Genomic DNA, 11,709 nt, shown 5'->3' with positions numbered 1-11,709 from the left:
AGCATTATGGTCTACTGTGCTAACAGGCAGATTTTTAAGGCCTCATATGCATTTCTGACATTGTCATACAGAGATTTATTGTTTTATCCCCTCTGGTAGGGCATGTGACATATTACTGGTATGTCGGGAGAATTAAATGTAATGTATGTCTGAATTTCTGTCTTTATTCTGAAGGCTCAAACAAAATTAGAAATCATAGCTTCATTTGTCTTGGCTGAAGAAAAATAAATTGAGAATTGTCAGCAACAGTATATAAAATACAATGGAAATTAAAGCTGTACTTTGTATAGTTACACTTTTCAGCCTGCTGTTGCTTTTTTTTTCTTCAATTTTCAAGGTGTGCCTTAAGTCTCTTCAATAGGAAATCTAAATATTTTAAAATATCAACACATCAAAATCAAAGAACTGGGCAGAAATGGGCAAAATCTTTCATCATGCTAGATGTAATCTATAAACGTTAAATCGAATCCTAGTAAAGCCCACCGACTTTGTGTCACATTTTGTTGGAATTGTACTAGCAATGGAAAGCTTCACATTCACACTGCAAGCAACACAGTAAGTCAGCAGCCAGAATTATATTCATTTCTTGTTAAAGCTGAACACCCAGGAAAAGCTAACCAGTGTGTGGATAGTTGACAAGTTTGCTGGCCCAGAAAAGTTGGCCATGTCTGAGCGTTTCTCTGTCAGTGGCCATAAACAGAGCTTCCAGATTTGTGGAGTTCTCTTTCTCTGGGTGATATAATTTTTTTTTACAACAGTATTCACTTATAACCATTCTAAGTTTCTTGGTTACTGACAAACTTATTTTAAAGACAGAAATTAAGATTTTGTTTAAAAAAAAAAGTAAGTGGTTGTTGGGGTTAATAGTATTTTTAATTACATTTGTAGTGTTCTTTTAGACAATTTTTTTTTTTTCCCCATAATGGCCAAAATTCCTCCTCTGGGTGGTGCAAGTCAACATTTTGGAGTGTTGGTCTGGGTGTGCAGAGTACCTGCTGTGCAGTGGTGTAGTGCTATTTGATGAAGTAACGGAGTGCACCTATGACACGTGTGTGTGCACAGTTCAGAACTGATGAAGCCTCTTGGATGAGAGGTGAAACGTCTTCGACCTAGAAATCTAGTCCAGTTGATTTTTCAAAGTTTTTTCAGTTTACTATGACCTGGATGACTGAGAATCTGCACAGACTTGTCCCCCCCAATATTTGTCATGACCAGTGGACAAATGTATCTACTGTATATAAAAAAATTGACTCTCTGCTTAAGAGTTAAACTGACTCCAAAATGTATTGATTGTTCACTGAGCTACTTCATGTTGGGTGACATGTCAGCCAGTAGGAGCTGTGTGTGGGGCTCGTGACTCAGCATGAGCCAACGTTTGGCCATCCTGTGCCCTGCTTGTGTCAGGCTGGATGATCTGAGTCTTGTTCTGTCACTTGTCTTTTGTTAACAGGGTCTGTATTCAACACTAAACTGTATCACTGTGAACCATCCACATTACGTGATTGGACAAAACACAAACACTCGTGGATGCCAATTGCGCATCAGAGTGCGTGTTGTTTGAGTCGAAGTTGTGAATCAATCACCACACCTTAAATTTTAATATCACAACTTGGAGCATTCCATTTTGCATGGCATACACTTTATTGATGATTGGATCTTAAAGCGCTCACAATAATGCAAAGGTATGAATTTCAACCAGATTATGCCAGTAGGCATGTTCTTTTTCTTTTCTTGGAGAAAAAAGTGGCAAGCATTGTTCCAGTGAAGCATTACACCTATGCTGCTGTGGATCTGACATACTGGGTCTTGAATGTTTCTGACTTGGAAGCTTCATGTGTATTGATGAGCAGGATAAAAGGCTGGGATCCCTCGCCTAGTCAGAGTGCAGCCATGAAGTTAAATGCGAGACAAATGTTAAAAGGTGCACATGCTTTGTTCGTGGAGAATAAGGGAGGTGATGGCAATCACCTCCTTGACGAAACAATTATTCCCCCTTTCAGTCTGCTGCCACTCTGAGGCCAGGATGGAAGCTTGTGCTCCACTGTTCAGCTCTCTCACCACCTCCACTTTTCTCCTGTCCTTGACACCCTCGCTCTTTTTTGTCCTTTTTTCACCAAACCTTCACTGCAATTAGTGTTTCTATCATTTGCTCTGACATGGATGTGCACATGTTAGTGAGTGTGCACATTTGAAAGTGAGCGGCTCAGGCAAGTGTGTGTGTGTGTGAGATTGGGGTGAAAGTGGAGTTGCAATGGGTCGACTCCCCAAGCGATCGATTCTCAATCGCTGTAGAAGTGCTTTCCTCATGTTTTTTTGCCAATTCAACATATGATTAAAGCTGGCGGGGCAATTACCATTCATCTGGAAGGAGACAGGAAGAACAGGCCCTCAAAGAAATGTGCAAATCAATCCATTATGAACAGCTCTTCTTTCTCTCACTTTATCCCCGTAGCTCTGTTGCTAATGTTCTCTCCCTCACTTTCTCCTGCTTCTCCTCATTCTCTCTTTCTGTCTTGGCCAGTATTCCTCACTGCTCTGCTTCTTCCCTTCTTATAGTCTAATTTATATCTTTGTGTCTCTCTTTTCATCATTCTTCACCATCATTCTTTTCTTTGGTCTCCTTAAGACACTTTCCTTTTCTTATTATATTCACTACAATATTAACAAAGATTCCCCTTGTTTTCTTTTATCAACCTGTTATCCAACAAACAAAACTATTGATCCTGTGATTTAAACACCTTTTTAGGTTGTAACAACTTTGTACCTGTAAATTGTATAGATGACATTGTATTGGTCTCAGGCAGAACATTTGGAATGATGATAAAATGATTTTGTAGCACAGGAAATGATGAAAAGTAAATAAAGAAAAACCTTCACAGAACTTTACTGTTACTACTGTATATGCAAAAGTGTCTTGTAACCTTGCTTTGTGTAATTGGTTATTGTGTGGATGCTGTAAAGCATCCACACTATGCTCTCCTGTTCTTTATTTGTGTGGATGGTTTCGCAGCCCCCCCATTCTAGTTATGATTATTATTATTATTCTGATTTCTTCCGTATGTTTTTCAGCACTTAATTTCTTCAGCATACTTTCAGCTACAAAAGCCATTCAGGTATCAACATGTTCATCTTTTTAAGGACATGTGTGCTTGTATTTTTCTTGTTGTAACATTTATACTTTTTGATATATTTAGCATGTTTCAGCAAATTTTGCCCCATTCAAATGAATGGGAAATATTTTCACATCTTAATAACTTCAGCATACCTTCAGCTAAAAACAGCATTTCAACTGTTATCTATTCAGCAACTCTTTAGCTATTCATAATGTAAAAAGCTTTTTGATACCTTTTACAGTTTTTGCATAATTACTGTTTATATTTTATGCCTCATTTCAATAGCCACACCCTAGTAGTCCTTAGGGTGTAGGACTACTCTTTCTTTGTCATACACACACATATGCACAGACACACAAACACCTACGCACCCACAACCCTACTTGTTTTACCTACTTTTTGGGGACCAGTGGGAATATTTTCACTTCTTAATAAGTTCAGAATATTTTCAGGTAAAAAAAAGCCATTCAGGTATCAAAATGTTCAGCTCTTCAAGGACATTCCTGTTTGCATTTTTCTTTTTTGTACCATTTATACTATGAAATCTATGTTCTACTCACTTTGTATGCCCAAATCAATCTCATCAAGAGATTTGCCTTTGTAGACCTCAGTTCCACGTTCGATTGCCATGAGCTAAAAACACCATCTCAACTGTTAACCCATCAGCAACTTTTCAGCTATTCATACTGTAAACAGCTTTTTGATATTCTATGGTTTTTTGCATAATTGCTGTTTACATTTTATGCCTCATTTGAATAGCCACACCATTATAGTCCTCGGGGTGTAGGACCACTCTCTCTCTCTCTCTCACACACACACACACACACATACACACACCTACTTGTTTTACCTACTTTGTGGGGGCCATTGGGAAAATATTCACACCTTAAAAGAGACTTAAAAACAGACAGGGTAGAGGCTTGTCTAATGGACAACGGTTAGTCATTCCAGAGTTTGGGACCAGCAACTGCAAAGGCTCGATCGCCTCTAAGCTTACAATTTGTTCTTGGGACACTAAAGAGAAGCTGATTGGCTGACCTCAGAGAGCGTGTGGGTGTATGCCAATGAAGCAAATCAGATAAGTAGGATGGTGCAGAGCCATGAAGCGATTTAAAAACAAAGAGTAAAATTTTGTAATGGACCTGAAAATGAACAGGTAACCAATGTAGGGAGGCCAAAACTGGAGAGATATGCTCATATTTCCTTGTACCTGTTAAAAGATGTGCTGCTGCATTTTGGACCGTCTGGAGGCGAGGGATAGAAAACTCACCGACCCCAAGATACAACGAATTACAATAGTCCAAACAAGAGGTGATAAAAGCATGAATAAGCATCTCAAAATGCTGTCTAGAGACAAATGCTTTTACTTTAGCCAACTGTCTTAGTTGAAAGAAACTAGATTTAACGACAGCTGCAATTTGGCTGTCGAATCTTAAATTGGGGTCCATCTTAATACCTAAATTTAAAATATTCTTTTTATTATATTGAGCCAATAAGCCCAAGTCAATAGATGGTGAACCAACAGAATCACCAAATACTATCACCTCAGTCTTATCCTCATTCAGCTTTAAAAAGTTAAAAGCGAGCCAAGATTTAATGTCATCGAGACATTCAAGAAGTGTGGTAACAGAAGAGCTCGCCTTAACCAGAAGGTTGAAGGTTCGACTCTTGGTGCCGGCAGTCCACATGTCGAAGTGTCCTTGCACAATATGCAAGTGTTTACAAATGTAAAACTGAATAAGAATGTTGTAAGACAGGAGGAAGTGAAGAGATTCCCTGATGCCTGAGGAAGGGAGATGATTGTATGTAGACAAGCTTAGCTTGTGGGGGGCGGCTGTGGCTCAGGAGATAGAGCAGGTCATCTCCTAACCAGAAGATTAGCGGTTTGATTCCCAGCTTGTCCAGTCCACATGTCAAAGTGTCGTTGAGCAAGACACTGAACCCCCAGTTGCTCCCAGTGATGACACTGGTGCATGAATGTGTGAGTGCTTGGGAGTGCAAATGCCTGAATAGTGTGAAAGTGATTTGAGTGTGCTGTAATGCATAGAAAGGTGCTATAAGACTATTTATAAGACCATTTACCAAATGGTTATGTAAACAGTGACCAACTGAGAACAGGGAATTGGAGAAAGAAATAGACAGAAGTCAATCATGCAACCTGCCAGAAAGAGTTAGACATAAAACCAGGCATACAGCCAGACAAATACGCAAGAAACACACACACACTCACACACACACACACACACATATATATATATATATACACACATATATGTACACAACCGTTCCTGTGGCTAGGTTGTGCTGGGGGAAGTGTGCTGCTCCAGAGAGATTATGAGGTACATGTGTGCACAGATCCCATCGGGGCCTTAGGCATCCAGGTTGAGTTACTAACACCTATACAAAGCTCAGGGGAGCATAGGCAGAATTATATTTGCCTCATTCAATCTCTGAGCAGGGCCTCAAGATACATGCGTTTCATGGAAATAATGTAGAAATGGGAAAACAATGAAATTGAGGAGATTGTGCTCCCTCTCCACTCTCATCTAAATTCTGCTCCCACTGGACCTATGCAGGCATTTTCAGAGAGGCTTCCTTTAAGTGGTAACCTTGTTTCTGGTACCAGAAAACATTCCTAATTCAAACCCCAAGGGGATGCAGGTCACTCATTTCAGTAAAATGGAATAAAATGAAATACTACTGCATGTTATATTCATAATATCGAGCATCCTGCACACACACACACTCCCAAAATGCCTTTCTCCTGAAAAGCAAACATTCTTGCTGTAAGCTGTTTGAGTATAGAAACTTTAAACCCTTCACAATCAATTGTTAACAATTGTTAACTGTCAGGACATCTATCAACATCTGTCATGTAGAGGTGTGACGATACACTTTGCTCACGAGATGAAACCATACACAATATTGGGCTCATGAGAATGAGACGGGACGATATTTTAAAACAATTTTTAAGAACTCTTAAATATGAATATGAATTATCATATGCAATGAAAGACAACAATGCACAAGCTCAACTGACTGGCTTCTGTCCTGTATGACTTCAAGAGTCTTTTCAGACCTTATAACTGTGAATGGACTATGCATTAGCTTCTAACTTCTAATTGAAGCTGTGTGACCTTCTGTGCTATTTTCACCCTCAAAGTACCACACTGGACAGTGGCATCATCCAGTAAGAGCGTTGTGTCGACCAATCATGTCAGGGATGTGGACACCCACGGGAAGAAGACTCTTTTGTTTACCTTGTTAACATAAACATTCACTGCTAGTGGCTGAAGAATCTGGGCCACAATTAACACACAATGACACACCATGCATTTTCATTAGTACTGGATGTTAAACTGTGTTTTTTTCTATCAGCGCAGACACACGGGGGGTAGAATTGGTGCTAAGGTATAGTAGACTACATTAGAAGCATCAAGCATGGGTAGCCAGAACACAATGGGAACTCCCCCTGCAACCCCTCACTCTCTGATCAACGCAGCCCCATGTGTTAAAATACAGCAGGGAGTTGCGTTTTTGCCAGACTAATGTTAATGTATTGTCACACTGAATCATACTGATTGCTGCTCTGGTTCTGGTATATACTGATATTGCAAGACAGCTTTTGCCTCAATGAAAAATATTGTCATATTTTAATATTGCAAGATCCAATGTCACGGGATCTTGTCACACCCCCCTAGTGTCATGGAATTGCTGTGGAAACCGTTCACAATGAGAGCAAATAGGTACCTCTGATCCTTGGCCAATCACACTCTCACTATCTGGATTGACCAATTACACTCCATGTAAGAAAGAAAGAAACTCACTTTCGGATTTTCCCGTTTAGGGGCCGCCACAGTGAATCTGACGACTCTGACGACCAATTACACTCCATGTAAGAGGTAAAATGTTTTTTTTTAAGTAGTTTACATGATAATAATTAATAATGTCACATTGATTCCAAGGGCCACAATCCAGGCTCCCAGTGTTCGGGATTGTTGGAGGGGGTGAGGAGGGGTAAGTCAACATCCATGCCACTAATAGACATGCAGCCCAGGACTAGGGTGCTGTGTGTTTGTATTTCTTCCTGCATAGAAGAATGAATGAATGCATTCATAACTGCCAGCACTGTTAATGTAAGTGGGTCTTCCAGAATGGACTGTGACCTCTGGAGTTTTGCTGACAGATATATGGATAGAGCAACACGAAGCAGACCCATAGCAGAGGTCATTAACTGGGACTGTGATCCACAGCGGCAGTCATTACTTTTGGAACTGTGATCCACAATACTGGCATGCCATAATACCCAGGCTGCGTCAATAAGACAGAATGACCCGTTTCACTGGTCATTACATAGAGGCCAATGGGTCAATAGCTTTGGGGACGCATGGAGGGAGACTGTGCAGAAGGGAGGGCAGCAGACATATTGTCTGTGCCTATAATTACAGGGCAGAGCTCATTCAATCATGCCATTGGTTGTTTGGCGAATGTCTGTGATGTGCATGTCACTGGGTTTGAATGTTGTCATGTGTGTGACACTGTGTATTCTCATGGCTTTGTATCACAATTACTGTGTGTCAGTAATCTCACAATAACTATATAATGATGGCCATCCTCGCTTCATGTTTAATTTTTGTTTTAGAGAGGCGCTGACTCAACTGTATGATCATTTCGGAAGATGTACAGTAGTTTGTGATGCTAATGAATTGTACATAATTTTACTCGGGTGTTTCTTATTCTTGTCCAGCCCATTTATATCAATGAGGCAAGGCCAAAATATCAGAAATACCTCTTTCATTTCCACAGCAGCACAAACTACTATACATCTTCCACAGTAGCCATGTGAGCGGATCAACTGTTCTTTAAAACAGTTTCAACAAAACTGTTCATTTCTCAAATGTATGAAAGATTGCTTTATTGCTAGACTGTTTTTTATTATGCATTAGCGTTTTTCTAGGTATACTTTATAAATTATCAACTGTGTGTATAGTGAGCTTTTAAATCACAACAGATAAAACTTCCCAACAGCACATAAATGTAAATTAGCTCATTCTCAACCAGTTACAACTTTAAAATGTTGCTTACATTTTAATACATCATTAATAACAGTATAAACTCTGGGTAATGGTTACTTATGTACTTTGCTAAATATTCTTATATACATTTGGTACTGAAATGTAATGGAGTATTTTTACATTTTGTTACCTGAAGGACATCGGATTATTTTTCCTCAACGGCCAGCTACTTAACATTTACGGCAATTTCCACTGTGACTAATTGTATATTATACACTGGAAAGCCCAAAGTCTGGCTCATATCAAGCAGAATGCTGCAGCTGCATGACTTTCCATCTGTTCATCAGATCTTTTCCTCAGTTGTCGTGGTGTTGCTTAGAATTTGATTGCAACCTCATAGCAAGCTGGGTTTTTTTATGTTTATTCCAGCTGTTCCAGTATGATAGGTAGCTGGTCTTTGTGTGTTTACGTACAGGGTAAAGTTTTCATGCACGTGTTCATTCATGACAATGATGTGACGCTGGTGTTTATGTCTGCAGGAAGCAGAAGCACAGTGACCAGAGTATTTGTTGTTAGTGATAAAACCAGAAACTACACGCACAATTCTGATTGAGCTGAAGATGGTGTTTGAAGGCCATGATATGCTAACTCCTGGACATAGGAATAAAGCTTACCTCTCACACTAAGGTGGCATATTTGAAAATATTAAAGCTCCAAACACTGTTTGAGGTTGTATGATGGAGATATTCACTCAGTAATTGACTACCATGAACCTGCGAACAGAGTTCCCTGCAGACCTCCCTCTTTCATGTTATTAATTCAGGATAAGACCCCATACCTCCCAAATAACAACTACCTGCAGTTTATTGTGGCAGCTACCTCCTTAAACCCTCTAATGTCACTGTACTGAGAAATTTTTATAGGCCAGTACACTCTGGCTCTTTGAGGAAGTGTTAAATTTAGTCTGAAATAACCAATGAAAGCTGTGTCACTGGACACTTAAGACCATATTTGTTTTGCACAGTATTTAGTTGACCTAAGATGTTATTAAGGATAGGATGTTTAAAGAATAGTGTGTATTATGTAACAAGTAAATAACTGGATATTTTAAATAAAATCCTTTTCTGATATAACCGCCTCCCTTTGGTCAGCCAGCCGGTTTGTATGGCATAACACTCGAGTAACAAGCCCAATCAGAAAAGTGCTGCTTGTGTTGTCACCGTGAGGTATCCGCAGCCAGGCAGCTTGTTAACACCGCTGGGTTGCCACTGCCTGTTTTAACTTTCTGAGACACTGTTGAGAAGGTTGGCATACTATTAATACTATGAATTGTAAAACCTTTTCTGATGTATCTGTCTAAAAATCATTTTAGCAGTTCAATCTGGGCTTTCTGTCAACCCTGTGAACTGTTATGCAACCTCACACACTCACTAAGACTTAGGTAATCACACTCACTGAGAATTGGGTAACCCAACACTGAGAAATGTGTGTCTTAACCATTACCACTTAAAAGTGTTAACTCACCAAAATCATAGGAATGTCAATAACATCACCTTGACTCAATAACCACAGAGAGTATTAAATCTTTTCAGGAATTTTATATAAAGCTTAACAGAGCTACAGCAAAGCAACAAGCAATAAAATATAAACCTTAAAATCATCAATAATTGGCTTTCAATTTAAATAAACCAACAACTACTAATTCTAAACATAAATTTAAAATGATCATACTGATTAAAATCATTATGGTTGAGCTAAGCTCTTGATCTGAATAAAAGTCAAAGGTCTCACGTCACCGATCAGCTGGCTCTGGGCGGGTGGTGGCCGATTGGGGCAATCACTTGTTCCTCTTTTTCCTTTTTGCCATGATTCAAGCTTTCACAAGGGAAAATAATTTACAAACAAAAAATATCAGAGCTAATAAATTAGACCCATATAATAAAGGGCTTTTAAATTGTTCCACCTGAATCACATGCTAGCAATAAGGAGTCTCTGAAAGAGCATTTAGACAACACAGAAGGGACACAGATGTTCCAAAAATATAACTTAAATAAAATTTGACAAAAATACAGATGTGGTTGCACTAAGCAAAACTGGACTCATAACTTTAGTTTATTTAAAATCCTAGCTACAAGGGCAACAGCACACCAGAAGATATCCTCCTCTACAAGATGACTGCAGAACTATTCTCAGCCCCACAACAGCAGCTTGCATATACAGTATATACATTTTTGCTTTCCTAACAATAGTATATGACATCAGGAAAGCAAACTCAGCAGCCACTTTTCACAGTAATTATCACTCACTACCACACACAGACTGTAGCTCAGCCAGCAACCAGCGTGCACCTCTGACCCCGCTCAGCGCTGTCAGACCATACTGTATACACCGTTTACTTTGCCCTCTTCCTTCACCTGCACATAGCTGAGTGTGTTACTGAATCTTAATGTCCTTCAATTACATAAAATTGCCTAACTGTAGGCGTGTCACATTACCAGCTCACTGGCAAAAGACTGTCATAGGAGGTAATTTATAAGTGCTGCTCTTTAGAAACAATGCGTTCATTGTACAGACCCGGCTTATAGCATCACCAGAATGGTTGTAATGTTAGTGGCCCCCAAGGAGCCAGTTGTCAGACCACAAGGAAGCCTGTCAGAATAAGCAATGATAGAAATAGCATTTATGTTTATCTGAATTCTTAAAGCATTGCTGATGTCAGTCTGAAGGGGAGCTTCATATGCAGAGAATAGCTACATCTGTGCACTGAGTCACAGCATTTTCAAAACCATACATATTAAATGTCCTTTAACTTTTCCCTCCATAAACAATCCTCAAGGGACACATCATCAGAAAGTGGAGAGGCAGCAGAGATGGGAGCATGGTGTGAGAGGAAGAGAGAAACATAAGATCAGCATTGTGGAAAAACTGAACTAATCCCGGGAAGGCCTGCATCAACAGGCTGGACTTCATGTCTCAAGTATCCGCTGCCCAACACAGAGAGCAGGCTATCTAAATGTCAGTGTTAAAGTACAATATAGGTCATACATTTTCATCATTCATTTATTATACACAGCCTTTGAATGACCGCCCTACTAATGAAGTGCATCTCCAAGTAATAATTCATGTCTCAATTTGCTGAAGGTTTAGGAACCCTACTTAAAATAATCTCCTTCTTTTCAGCTGCTTTCCCCTGAAGCAGACTTAACAGTTGAAATAAAATTAAATAATTAGATAAATCTCCTCGATTCACTGGCCAATCAGTTTCATGAATAACAAATCCTAATATTTCAGATGTACCCAAAAGATTTTTACCTCTCCCCCAAAAGAAACCCTGTTTAAACATCTCTTGCAGTCTTTTTTCATATACTTGTATACATTACCCTGTTTAAAAGGAAGTATTGCTTCTATTCTCATAACAATCCTCCATCAACTTTTAAAACACGCGCTCAGACACGGACACTGCACAGCTCTGCTGCAAATACCAAAGTCTTGCTCTTGCACCAAAGGTTTCCAATAGAGCTACAGTACTGTCACAGAGCCCCCAGCTTATATCTGTCTCAGCCCGTCTCCTTTGTCAAGTG

Source organism: Monopterus albus, unplaced genomic scaffold, assembly GCF_001952655.1.
Source record: "Monopterus albus unplaced genomic scaffold, M_albus_1.0 scaffold41.1, whole genome shotgun sequence".
NCBI classification, from domain to species: Eukaryota; Metazoa; Chordata; class Actinopteri; order Synbranchiformes; family Synbranchidae; genus Monopterus; species Monopterus albus.
The sequence above is the reverse complement of the archived record's forward strand: the minus strand, read 5'-3'. Positions refer to the sequence as shown.